The sequence below is a fragment of the Bombyx mandarina genome, chromosome 15 (genome assembly GCF_030267445.1).
Source record: "Bombyx mandarina strain Sakado chromosome 15, ASM3026744v2".
NCBI lineage: Eukaryota > Metazoa > Arthropoda > Insecta > Lepidoptera > Bombycidae > Bombyx > Bombyx mandarina.
Window position 1 is genome coordinate 9,843,560 of NC_143221.1, and position 13,574 is coordinate 9,857,133.

At 35.7% G+C, this 13,574-nt stretch overlaps 1 protein-coding gene across 3 annotated transcripts in view; it reads right to left on the minus strand.

The window, feature by feature from the left end:
* Positions 1 to 13,574, minus strand: part of LOC114247994 (putative multidrug resistance-associated protein lethal(2)03659) — a 57,293-nt gene that overhangs the window by 34,864 nt on the left and 8,855 nt on the right. The window lies entirely within an intron of this gene.

The window sequence follows — 13,574 nt, forward strand, 5'->3', positions numbered from 1 at the left end:
AGACTATGTCTATTTTCGGAACCTGTTGTTTTATATATATGTATATATCAACATACTAACGGAATGTTATAATGATAATATTTATCTTGAAATAAATAATCTCCAATTTTCTGAGAACTACGCGACTGATACGAGATATATATATATATATATATATAATCTACTTTAATATAAAAGGAAAATCAACAAAGCCTTTTACCACGGGCGGAGAAGGCAATATTTGTACCGACTATAAGCCACAACGCGAATTTCTTCTTAATAATACCAACATACAATTATCTCTCAGTCTCAGATCGTCAATTATATTTATATCGTTTTCCTTACAGTCCGAATAAGATTATGCCGCTAAAATATTCACAAATGATGGTACGTTGTTGTCGTAAACACAGTTATGGCATGACGATACCGATGACGACACCACAATACAATTAGTCGCTCACTTTAACTACGTACGTATGTACCCGTACTTGTGTCAACAATTCAAACAACTCATCGTTTAGTCTTTCACATATCACAATATCACACACAACACAGACTGACACACGAATCTATTACAGGTGATTTAAAATATTATCGAAATTATACTATGACCGTTCAGATCGGATCTTCATTGTCTCTTACAAAATAAAAAAAAAAAAAAAATTGAACCATTTTTTTTGTAGTCGTATACATGTGTGTGCTTTACATTTACAACACAGGACTCAACGCCACATGAAATCAGTCAATCTCATAATAGGAAGAATGATCTCACGTGGTAATGTGGATTACCATGTGAGATCATTGAAAAAAAACTGTTTCCAATATTTTTTATAGATGATAATACTAAAAAGCTCGTGTACTCAAGAGTTTTTTTTTTGTATATTATTCCAATTCTAATTCGTGTTGTTTTTGTTTTACCTTGGGCAAGTTTCATTAGAAACGTAACTGTAAACAAAAACAGGCAGAACAAGTGGTAAGTGCTAATGAGTTACTAAGGAATCTTACAATATTACTAAGGAATCAGGTTTCATAATTTGTTTTGGACCTATTGCGCGCATTGTACGACGATTAAAAAAAAAACAAATGGTGCGCGCTGCTTCGACGATCTCGAAGAAATGCGATGGACTGCAGTTAAGTGTCTTCACTTTACATTACTTCAATGCACTCTGAATTTAATTTACGAAATTAAATCCAGAATTCATTCTTTTTTTTTATTGCTTAGATGTGTGGACGAGCTCACAGCCCACCTGGTGTTAAGTGGTTACTGGAGCCCATAAACATCTACAACGTAAATGCGCCACACACCTTGAGATATAGTTCTAAGGTCTCATTATAGTTACAACGGCTGCTCCACCCTTCAAACCGAAACGCATTACTGCTTCACGGCAGAAATAGGCGGGGCGGTGGTACCTACCCGTGCGGACTCACAAGAGGTCCTACCACCAGTAAATGTAAACCAGTAAATTCACGGAAGCAAATTACATGATTGTACTATTATGAGGGTTGTTTCTTTAATTAAGCGAGTACGCATATTAATAACACCGATTGTTTCCTTACCCTTACTCAATATTATCATTTTTGATTATTTTGGAAATGCAAATAAAATGAGAGTTGGGACTTCGAAAACATGATTCACAGTTGACTGCGTTATTTACTTAACACCAGTTAAGACTGTCACTTCGTCTGCTTATCTACTAATCTATACATATAAATAAAATTGGTGTGTCTGTTTGTAATATTGAAATAGCCGCTTTTTACTACATGCATATGAATATACATACGGTACATACACCAAAATAACATTTATTACAATTTTTGTCTGTCTGTCTGTTTGTTCCGGCTAATCTCGAACGGCTGAACCAATTTTAACGGGACTTTCACTGATAGGTAGCTGATGATATAAGGAGTAACTTAGGCTTTTTTAGACTAGATTCGTCCCGCGGCGTCATCCGCGGTACGACAATAACCGCGGGTAGCATCGCGGGACTCAGCTATCAATAATAAAATTTAATGTTTCCGAAGCGAAACGAGGGTGGGTCGCTAGTACATAATAAAAATAACAGTTTGTTCCATTGACTTGCCGACTTTTAGGTTATCGTTATTATGTAAGCTTATATTGATGCAGGTGTTTTTCGTGTACACCAGGTGGGCTGTGAGCTCGTCCACCCAACAAAGTTATAAAAAAAAAAAAAACCTTGAGTTGGTAAATGGTAAGAAAAAGACAAAACAACAAAAGGATTTGGGTGATAACAACAAAATTACAATATTAAAAATTTTTTATTCTATGAGCTGCGGTCGCAACACTGCACTAATATTATGAGTGTGAAAGTGTCTTTGTTTGTTTGTCGTTCTTACGTGTCGAAACGAAGCAACGGTGACTTCATACGTTTTAAGTGATCGTTTTAGGTCAGGAGCACTCTCGTGACGTCACTACGTAGGCTACGCTTTATCCCGAAAAAAAAAAACATTTGACACCTTTCCTTGCCGGTTTCCGGGTGATGCCAGTGAGTTATAATTAAAATTAATAAAGATCTTTTTTTTTATCGAGATTGTTCAGATTCTTTGTATTGGCTTGGCAGCCGCTTGGTTAAGCCCATAAAGATAAAAATTCTGCGTATGCTTATTGATGTTCATTCACCGCATATCGTTAGCTGATCTATGTGCTTGTCTGTCTTTGCCTATAGTAAAAGCAGGGGTTACACTGAATACATTTTTAATATTTTTCATTTTAATATCGCTTAACATACATCTGACATATTATTATATTATTTTTTTTATAGCTTAGTTGGGTGGACGAGCTCACAGTCCACCTGGTGTTAAGTGGGTACTGGATCCCATAGACATCTACAACGTAAATGCTCCACCCACCTTGAGATATAAGTTCTAAGGTCTCAGTATAGTTAGTGCGACAAAAAATCGTGTAATGAAAAAACCACTTTGCACCTACTGCAAAACGATAAAACGAAAATATATACAACGTAACGATTCTTAAGTGAAGAAGTATGTATACACAGTACATTCTAGTCGAGATCTATTCGGTCAATCTTGCGTAATAGAATAACGTAACAAAGATGCATCAGTCAATTGGATAAATTGAAGAGTATCATGATAGTACGCACATACTTACTATGGAACCTTGTTATCTATCGATTGACAATATCAAACAGATAGTCAACGATTGCTTAATAACACATCAAAATAAAACGGCTATCCCAGATACGTTATTGTGTTATTGTCTGTCGTATTTTATTTCAAAATATGTAAATTTGTATCTACATGAATTAACTTTTTTTTTCCTTGAGATCACCGTCTGTGCTAGAATAGAACGTTTTCCAATTTATATCGAGACTTGGACAAGTAAATTGAAAGACAGACAATTTTTTTTTCAGCTTTCTTGATGTTAAATAGTCCATCAGAGCTAGTAGAGCTCATAACTTGAATGAAGCCACCCATCTTGAGACATAAGTTCAAAATCCCAGTTGTATAGTATAACGACTATCCCAACTTTTAAAAAGGATCCCATGACCATTTTTTAATGGTGGTAGAACCTCTTGTGAGTCCGCACGGGTAGGTACCACCACCCTGCCTATTTCTGCTGTGAAGCAGTAATGCGTATCGGTTTGAAGGATGGGGCAGCCGTTGCAACTATACTGAGACCATAGAACTTATATCTCAAGGTGGGTGGCGCATTTACGTTGTAGATGTCCATGGGCTCCAGTAACCACTTAACACCAGGTGGGCTGTGAGCTCGTCCACCCATCTAAGCAATAAAAAAAAATAAAAAAATCTGTAGAAATAGACAGAATGATGGTACTGACCCGTTCGAATTTCTAACACGTTTAACTACTACCCAACCCGTAACCGTAACCATACTCGCATCGCCTTACACGATACACACGCAGGGCGTTTTATTCTTTATCTTGATTTCCAAGAGTTTCTTAGAATCTTAGAATCAAAATAAATGTTTGTTTATTTGTTCGTTTATTTTACCCGGTTCATCGCCGAAATGTCTTAACGATTCGAGAAATTCTTTTCATAGATAGGTTGAATGGTTCATCGAATAATACAGTCTGTAGTTTTCAGCTCAGAAATTAAACCCGATCCTGTGGACCGAATGGTAAAAAGTCGACGTCGCCCTAAGCACGTCATTACGGATCCTCCCGATCCATTAACGGCCCTTTTAGGTACCTCAAGCACCGGTCACCGTCCTCGCTGAACCTGTCGGTTGCGACGAATGGCTCGACGAGTAAATTAACCCATAGACACAGCCCATTGAGTTTCTCGCAGGATCTTCTCAGTAGGTCGCGTTTCCTATTCGGTGGTAGATTCTGCTCTTGCTAGGGTCAGTGTTAGCAACACTCCCGGTTTAGCCCCGTGAGCTCACCTACACGTCAAGAAGCTAAAATAGCCTCTCAAGGCTATCAGCATAGGAAGGGAAAAAAAGCTCAGAAACAACCAGGGTGTGTGGTGTGACCAACAAGTTTGTGGTAATTTGATGAAAAAAAAAATAATGCATTTCGAAAATCAAAAGAAATAATATGAGTCGTTCTATTTCTGTTGACTAGCAAATTTAAGGCGGGTGAAACAGTATGGCACTTGCAGTCCAAAACAAACGTTGTATTACTGAAAACGCCGCTGTGCCTCGGAGACATCGCTAGTCGCCGACAATCGCCTCGACGACCCCTCCTCGGGATGGCGTCGCGAGTGTTAACCGGGGGAATCCTTACTCAGCCCGGGTTCTGACCTCGGGCGGGGATTGGACATCGGGTGAGACAGTGCAAGGGCCGTCATTTCGGTAAGGCCCTAAAAACAACCTAAAGTTCGCGGTCCGCTCTCAACATCTGCGGACCGGCAAGACCCACGTACCCTCGCAAAGCCCCTAGGCGCGGTAGCCTCCGGTAATCGGTCCGCATGAGGTCTGAACGAATTCCAGAAAAAAACCGACTTTAGATAGAAATTTTGTAAATTAATTATAAAAACGTACGATCGAGTCTTATAATATAAACGTAGTCATATCACATTAATGATATCGCACTATTACATAGTCATACACTACTTATACATCGAGCATGCACTGTTATATTGAATTGAAGCACGTAATTTAAATCACGGTAGAATCAAAATGATATTTCAATCACGTACAATGTATGCAAATAGTGTAAATGTGAAGAGTGAAGTGTATAAAATTTATTGTTCAACAGAGATTGATTGCTATTACAAAACCTCATTTAATAATTAAAAACACGGACCACTTTTTAAAGTAATGCAGTGGAGACTACGATAAAAAATCAAACAATATTTTTAAAAAAACATAACCAATGTATATTCCAACGTATGTAATTCGTTTATTTTTTTACTATCATCGTATAATTTTATCGTATCTATTAATAAACTACGGACGAAAGTAATGATTTTGGCAGTGTTTGATTTCCGTTTAAATCAAGGTTCGGGCACACAACGTACACAGATTAAACTAAGCTCTATCTGTCGACCTAAGCCATCTAGGTTTAAGTTTCTAGGAAATGCAAATCTCTAGGAGGGGGAGGGCATATTACACATGAGCTCAAGCTACTCTATACCTCTTTAGAGCGAATATAGCCCATTTTGTAAAGTACTAGGCGGTTTGTAGTTTCTAAATGTAAAGCGCAGATTGTCTTCCGCAGCCGATTAGCACGGTCCCATATACAATATGCACCCCGGCTAAAACAAACATTTTCCAGACTGTCCAACACTCGATGGAATTAAGGTTACGTCACTACTAGAACGGTCGCTCTAGTTAATCCAGATCTCGGTAATGACGCGAATAAAGACGCGATACCAATTCAAACGATACGAACGGGTAGTATTAAATAAAACAAACTAATGAATACTGAGAGGAATAATACCGATACATGGTTTGAGAATAACGTCAGTGCTGACGAATTCGACTCACGTTCCAGATGTGTTCTCGTCAAATTTAGTCAAACGGTTGGGCATATTACCACGATCGTCTTGACAAAAATAAGCAACGAAAAGTCCTACCAATCTTGGCTGTTGGATTCTGGAAAGGAATTAGGGAAAGGTTCGTAAAAGGATACGTATACATACATATTATATGGGGATGCAAATCTGACAGCTCCGTTCTAGCCACTGTAGCTTACTGAGCAAGGTGCTTCTTATAAACCCCCTGATAATAGCGAATAGGAACCGTTGAATGTTTGCTTTTATATATTACATTTCAGAATCGTCTGTATTTGTTTATATATCTATATCAACATAATATATTTTTCTGTTTGTCTTTTATATTTTCCTAAATCATTAATTCGATTATGATTAAATTTAGTATAGTTTTTGTTACCACTCCAGGGAAAGTTACTTAACGTACGACAAGGCACCCGAATAGTTTCAAGAAAGCGAATTTTCTCATACAATTAGCAATAGCGACATCAAAGCGCAACCGGATTTCTCTAGCTACTAATATAAAAATGATTCGTTAAGTATTGTAATTCACAAATGAATCAAACACATCAATCATAAATCAAGTCATTAAAAACCAGGTATTTATCTTTATTGCTATCAAAAAGTCAAATGATAAACAATATTCTTACTACAATAACTACATAAGACTTGTTTAATTTGATTTACAAGATAGCGGGCTACTTGTGAGGATTTCCTCAGATTGTAAGTCGGTAATACATGAAATTATCTTATCAATTGTAATTTATGATAAGCTTGTATAATATACGACACTTATCTGTTGTAAGATAGAGATCGGTCGGGCCTATTTTATTACTATATTTATATATAAGTATATTATATGTTTTTATCCGTTTGTTTATGTTTATGGGTAAATGTCGCAGGTTCACTGGAAGAAGACGAAAAACCAAACAAGCGCAGCCGGTAGAAACTTCTAAGAAATATTTCCCGAGGTTCATACAAAGAATCGTTCTTGTAAATCGTTTTATTTATATAGATCACAGAAATACATAATACGTCTAAAAAAAAGTAACAATTTAGAGGTTACGCTAAAAATTACGAGTATATTTATTTACTGACAAATGACCAAAATCTGGGCATAATAAATTGACGTAGATCATAAAGTGTTCAAAATTGTCATTGAAAAAAGACTCTTGTGATATAATTTATTAAGCAGCTATTGAAGTGGCATCATTTCTGTAATTGAAAAAATAAGACAAAAACGTTGAATTTAAATTTAAAAAAATTCAAATTAGAGTTATTATCTCGAATATCGGTCACACTAAGTAAACAATTATAAACAATAAACAGAATTTTAAAGGGTTCGAATAACTAATTACGATTCATTTGAACGAGAGAACCGCGGAATCAATATGACATTGAAAATAACACAACATTACACTTGTTATCTATATATTAATACGTGAAGCAAAAACTTTGTATCCCTTTTTACGAAAATCGCGTGGCCGGAGGAGTATGAAATTTTCCACACTTATAGAGAATATAGAGAAGAAGTGCACAATGCTAATTTTTTTTTTTAAATAATGCATAATGTTTCTTACATTAAATCAATAAAGAAAGCATTACGCACACTACCATGTATTTGACACACACGCATGCATACTATTTATTTATTGTCAAACTTTTGTTCTTCACGTCTGTAGTCAAATTGAGAATAGATTAAATACTGTTTGTCTTTATTAATATTTTTCCATAGTGTAGTCTTTGCGTTGAAAATACAATCATAATAGTGTACAAACTTACAATTCCAATTAATTATAGTCGAATTTCGACTACTGCGCTACCTCTAGTAACATTGAAATGTTCGGTAACATAATATAAACAAATCATCCCATGTTCGAGTGGTTCTTGACTTGAATGATCTGAACTACTGTGACACCGGCTTGATTTACTTTGTACTGTCTCATCATCAAATTATATCAAAGAAATACCTTGCTTCGAACGTTTGCGCGTAGGACGCAATTTTTATTTTTTATTGCTTAGGTGGGTGGACGAGCTTACAGCCCACCTGGTGTTAAGTGGTTACTGGAGCCCATAGACATCTGCAACGTAAACCACCACCTTGACATATAAGTTCGAGGGTCTCAGTATAGTTACAACGGCTGCCCCACCCTTCAAACCGAAACGCATTACTGTTTCAAGGTAGAAATAGGCAGAGCGGTGGTACCTAGCCGTGCGGACTCAAGAGGTCCTACCACCAATTACGAAGAATTTCATAAAAAGCTCAAACATTTCATAGAACCCACGTCGTAGTACGAATAGCAGTTGTATATCGCATAAGTACTCTAAGGCATTAATCGCTTCTCGGTATTGTTCCAGATCATATTATCGTTGAGGCACCAATTGAGCATACGATTAATAGGAATGCGTGTTCAGCCATTCATGATAGAACTCTTTTGAAGTAGCCTAAATAAAAGTCGCACTCGATATTATTTTGTCGTTTATTCCTAACGAGCTTACGTCATCCAAGTTAAGGGTGTGTCAATAAACTCTTGTCAAAATATAATTTAGTGTTATTTATAAAATGGTGGTAATCTGATTATGGTTTGTATCTGGTAGATCTGCATTTTAAGGTAAGGCAATAACATATTACTATCCATCAGTCTTATTAACAGTGTCAATAAATAGTTAAGAAGCTGTTAGTCAACGTTCTCGGACACCTATGACACGCAAGTGCCTACACTAATGGCCTTGAAAGCATGTATGTATATTATTTCTTATCTATAACATGGGTAGCCACGGGCTCAAAGTAATCGCGCACGATTTCCCATTTATGCATTCCCATTCAAATTTAGAATACCTGTTGAACTAATGCAGTTAAGACTTCAATTTTATATCGGGCCATTTGGCCGCGGTAACCTCTTAGCATCAGATCATGAGCCGTTAGCTTCTCTTACTATAGAAAGAGAAAAAAAGAAACATGAGGAATTATTTACGAAAACATCTCATCTATACTTCTATACTAATATTATAAAGAGGAAAGATTTGTTTGTTTGTTTGTTTCGAATAGGCTCCGAAACTACTGGACTGATTTGAAAAATTATTTTTCCATTAGAAGCCGACATTGTCCCTGATGAACATAGGCTTTTTTTTATTTTATTTTTTTGTTTCATGTGTGTTTTATGTTTCCGAAGCGAAGCGAGGGCGGGTCGCTAGTAATATTATAAAGAGGGAATATTTGTTTGTTTGTATTGAATAGGCTCCGAAACTACTGAACCGATTTGAAAAATTATTTCACTGTTTGGAAGTTACTCTATTCCCGAGCGACATAGGCTATAATCTTTTTTGAAAAAAATTAGGGATCCTTACTAAAACTCTAATAATGTAACGCAAGGTGTAAAAAAATTACCTAAAATATTCTTTACATCGCGTGCCCTGAGAAAATTATTCATGATAGAATAAAATAATGTACTACGACTTTGTAGAACACATTATTATTTACAAAAAGTGTCGCAACAGCATATGTCTAACTACTATAGTTATGCCGCAATAAGTGTTCTTTTATAGTTTAAAAAAATAAAACAACGTCAAATATCGTTGAAATTTTTGTTAAAGACCCGAGCGGAGCCGGAGCCGGCCGCTAGTTTGATATAACGTTAGGTTGTTTGTTCACTGATCTGATGATTCAAATAAAAGTCATAAGATTATTAAACTCGATCGATGAATCTTTATTTATACATAATATTTCGCAATGACCGTTACTTGATAGATAGACGTCTAGATGTAACTGACCGTTATATACTAGGTCATGAACAAACAACATGTTTAATGTCAGCGACGTAAATGTCTATCGTACTTTTGATAACGATTAAGGCGCTTTTTCATTTGATCATTTTTATTGGGTTTGAAGTTGACTCGTATGTTACTTAAAGCTGTGACTTCAAGATCCGAAAAAAAAAAATTGTTTTAAAAAAAAACGTGACAGGTTTAAATAAGTTATTAAAGTAGAACAACATTTATTTCCTTTGAATGATTATTGATATTGTAAAAGAAAATTGTTTTTTTTTTTTTTTTCAAATAAACAAACTGTTTTTTTTTTGTTGTTTATTGTACAAAAATTGGCAATATACACGCAATATTTCTACAACCGCACCAGATTGTGCTACCTGGGAAATAAATGTATTTACTTTAAAGTTTTGCTCTGCACGCAATGTTTCATTTACCGAATTCGCAAAGTATTCAACAATAATATCTTAAATTAAATTTGGTTTAATACTTGAAAAATTAAAATGACATGTTTTTAGACTTAGGTTAATAAAGGATATTGTCTTCCGTTTACTTTACTAGTACGTTACGGCGTCGATTTTTGAAACGTGATTCTCACATTTTTATCTATTACGATAACAATGAGAAAATAAGTGCCTTTTTTGGCGTTTCTGTCTATAACTAATAGCCGAGAGGCCGTTAACCTCTCTATGCAATAATAAAATAAGATTTATATGTGAAATACAATTGATTACCGATAATTTCCAAAGAAAAATAACTCAATAAAAATGGCAATTTCACTACTGCACGATATTGTTTCATAACAAAGGAACATTACTTTTACAGAATGTGAAGATGAAGCTGAATGAAGGTTTAAATGAAGATGTATATAAAAAATTGCATTAATAATATCCTACGACAAATAAGTCGATAAAAATGGTAGTTTAACTACCAAACACATTTTTTTTTCATGGGAAAAATTTACATTTTTTCTTAATCAACTTTTTCAAGAAAAAAAATACTGTATGGAACAAATACAATGTTTTTTCTTCAAAACTTAATGACGTGGCATTCTCTGTCGGCTCAAGTTCGAGACAGTGTATGTATAGCCTTTCTTTACGTTCAGAAAATAAAAAAATAACAACTTAATTATTAAAACCTTAACAATTCTGTATTGGTACTCGTACAATATAGTGGGAACAAGAATTTTTACTTTTAATTTTTTCAGCGTTTAACGTCGAAGACACAATCTCGATTATTCATTCAAAATCTATACATATAAATAAAATTGGAGTGTCTGTTTGTAATATTGAAATAACCGCTTTTTACTACATGCATATGACTACATATACCATATATGATACATACACCAAAATAATTTTTTTTACAATTTTTGTCTGTCGGTCTACTTGTTCCGGCTAATCTCTAGAACAGCTGGACTGATTTTGAAGAGACTTTCACTGATAGATAGCTGATGATATAAGGAGTAATTTAGACTTTTAGACTAGCTTCACCCGACGGCGTCACCTGCAGTACGACAATAACCGCGAGCAACATCGCGTGACTCAGCTATCAATAAAAAAAAATAATGTTTCCGAAGCGAAGCAAGGGCGGGTCGCTAGTTGACAAATTTATTTTAAATGGCGCGTGCAGTTCGTTCGATTAATCACGTTAAGAATATTAGATGTAAGGTCACTTTTGCGCTGTTTGTTTATGCATTTATGTGGCAACAAATATTGTTTCTTGCGTTATTTAGTTTTAACTTAAACATTATAATGACTTGTCGTTCCCTAATTGGAGTTCATGGAAGTGTTTATTGTTAGAATCAATAGGTATTTCCCGTTTACAAGTATGCGTCATTGATACATGACGAAAAGTTGCTCGTCACTTACTTGTAATTCTACAGATACAAGCTGAGAGGACCTAATTAACCTTTGAAATTCACTCATGATATTTACTATTTTAAAGTAATTTTCCGTGTTAAAAGTATTTAGAGATATTTTTTATGGTATACATTTTTAAGTGGCAAATTATAATTACAAAATTAATATTAAGCATCCTTATCTATCAGTTCAGTCTATCTATCAGTTTAACATTTTAATTAGAATATTGAATATGAATTTTAACTCACCGAAAATGCCATGAGAAACTGGATTGCGTTATTACGTAATATTATTACATGTCTGTACCAAAGTATCTTTTTTATGGCCGTGTAGCCAAACAAGCTTATGACCCACCCGATGGTGAGCAGTGTGCACGTCCAAGCCACTGTCTACTACTCAAACAGTTTCAAGATATAATGCTTAAATTTGTATACCAGTAAACCCAGATTTAGTCTATATCGATACGAAGGTTATTTACGACAGTACAAGGTCGGCAGTATTACGAGATAACAAAGGATGATAGATAAAACCATGGAAAGACCAACCGTTGCGACATAGTATTGTCAGGTGTTTCCACATAGCAAATAATACGATTTATATGTAGACAAAGAGTATAGACAGCCTGTCAAACTGCAATACAAAATATCAAACCTTAATTGATTTTAAGTTTAGATTGCAACAAGTTACTGCTTATATTTGACTAGCGACCCGTCCTCGCTTCGCTTCGGAAACATTAAATTTTGTTATTGATAGCCGAGTCCCGCGATGCTACCCGCGACTATTGTCGTATCGTTGGTGGCGCTGCGGGGTGAAGCTAGCTAAAAAAAGTAGCCAAAGTTACTCCTTATATCATCAGCTACCTATCAATGAGTCTCGTCAAAACCGGTCTAGTCATTCCAGAGATTAGGCAGAACAAACAGACAGACAGACAAAAATTGTAAAAAATGTTATTTTGGTGTATGTACCGTATATATATTCATATGCATGTAGTAAAAAGCGGTTATTCCAATATTACAAACAGACACTCCAATTTTATTATATGTATAGATGTTGTATTGTTTTACTGTCACTATTCGAATCGAGGTATGTTTTAGAAGGACGCTACGAAGTAAGTGTGTTGGAAAACATGAACCGCTGCTTGATTACCATAAGCTAGGGACTACGCGAATATGCGAACCTCTAGCGAATCTTCAGTTCGTCGTGACAATGTCATTTAGACGGTTGACTGGGCAGATCGCGCGGGCATCAGGCACAATGACGCATGCGTATTGAGTAATCAGCATGCTTTGTTATTACAACGCTGAAGAACGCTTTTTATCTAAAAGCAGCTACCTATCTTAGCTCGGTTTGTCAAACGTCATCACGAAACCGATGACGAATATAAACTCGCTGTTGTTTTTTTTCCTTTTTTTTATTGCATAGATGGATGGACGAGCTCCCAGACCATCTGGTGTTAAGTGGTAATCGGAGCCTATAGACATCTACAACGTATATCCCGCCAACCACCTTGAGATATGAGTTCTAAGATCTCAATATAGTTACAACGGCTACCCCATCCTTCAAACCGAAAGGCATTACTGCTTCACGGCGGAAATAGGCAGGGTGGTGGTACCTACTCGTGCAGACTCACAAGAGGTCCTACCACCAGTAATTACGCAAATTATAATTTTGCGGGTTTGATTTTTATTACACGATGTTATTCCTTCACCGTGGAAGTCAATCGTGAACGTTTGTTGAGTACGTATAATATTTCATTAGAAAAATTGGTACCCGCCTGCGAGATTCGAACACCGATGCTTCGCTAGATACAAATGCACCAGATGTCTTATCCCTTAGGCCACGACGAGTTCAATTGTTGACGACGATTGTCAAAAACTCGGTTCTTGATACGTGAGGCAAACGTTTGAAGCACCGCGCGATTTATTAACACATATCGGTATGATAATTTTGAGTATTTCTAATGGATTTATTAGTCAAGATGATTAATCGGCAAAAACTAGATTCGATTCTATTACCGTGATATGCAATGTA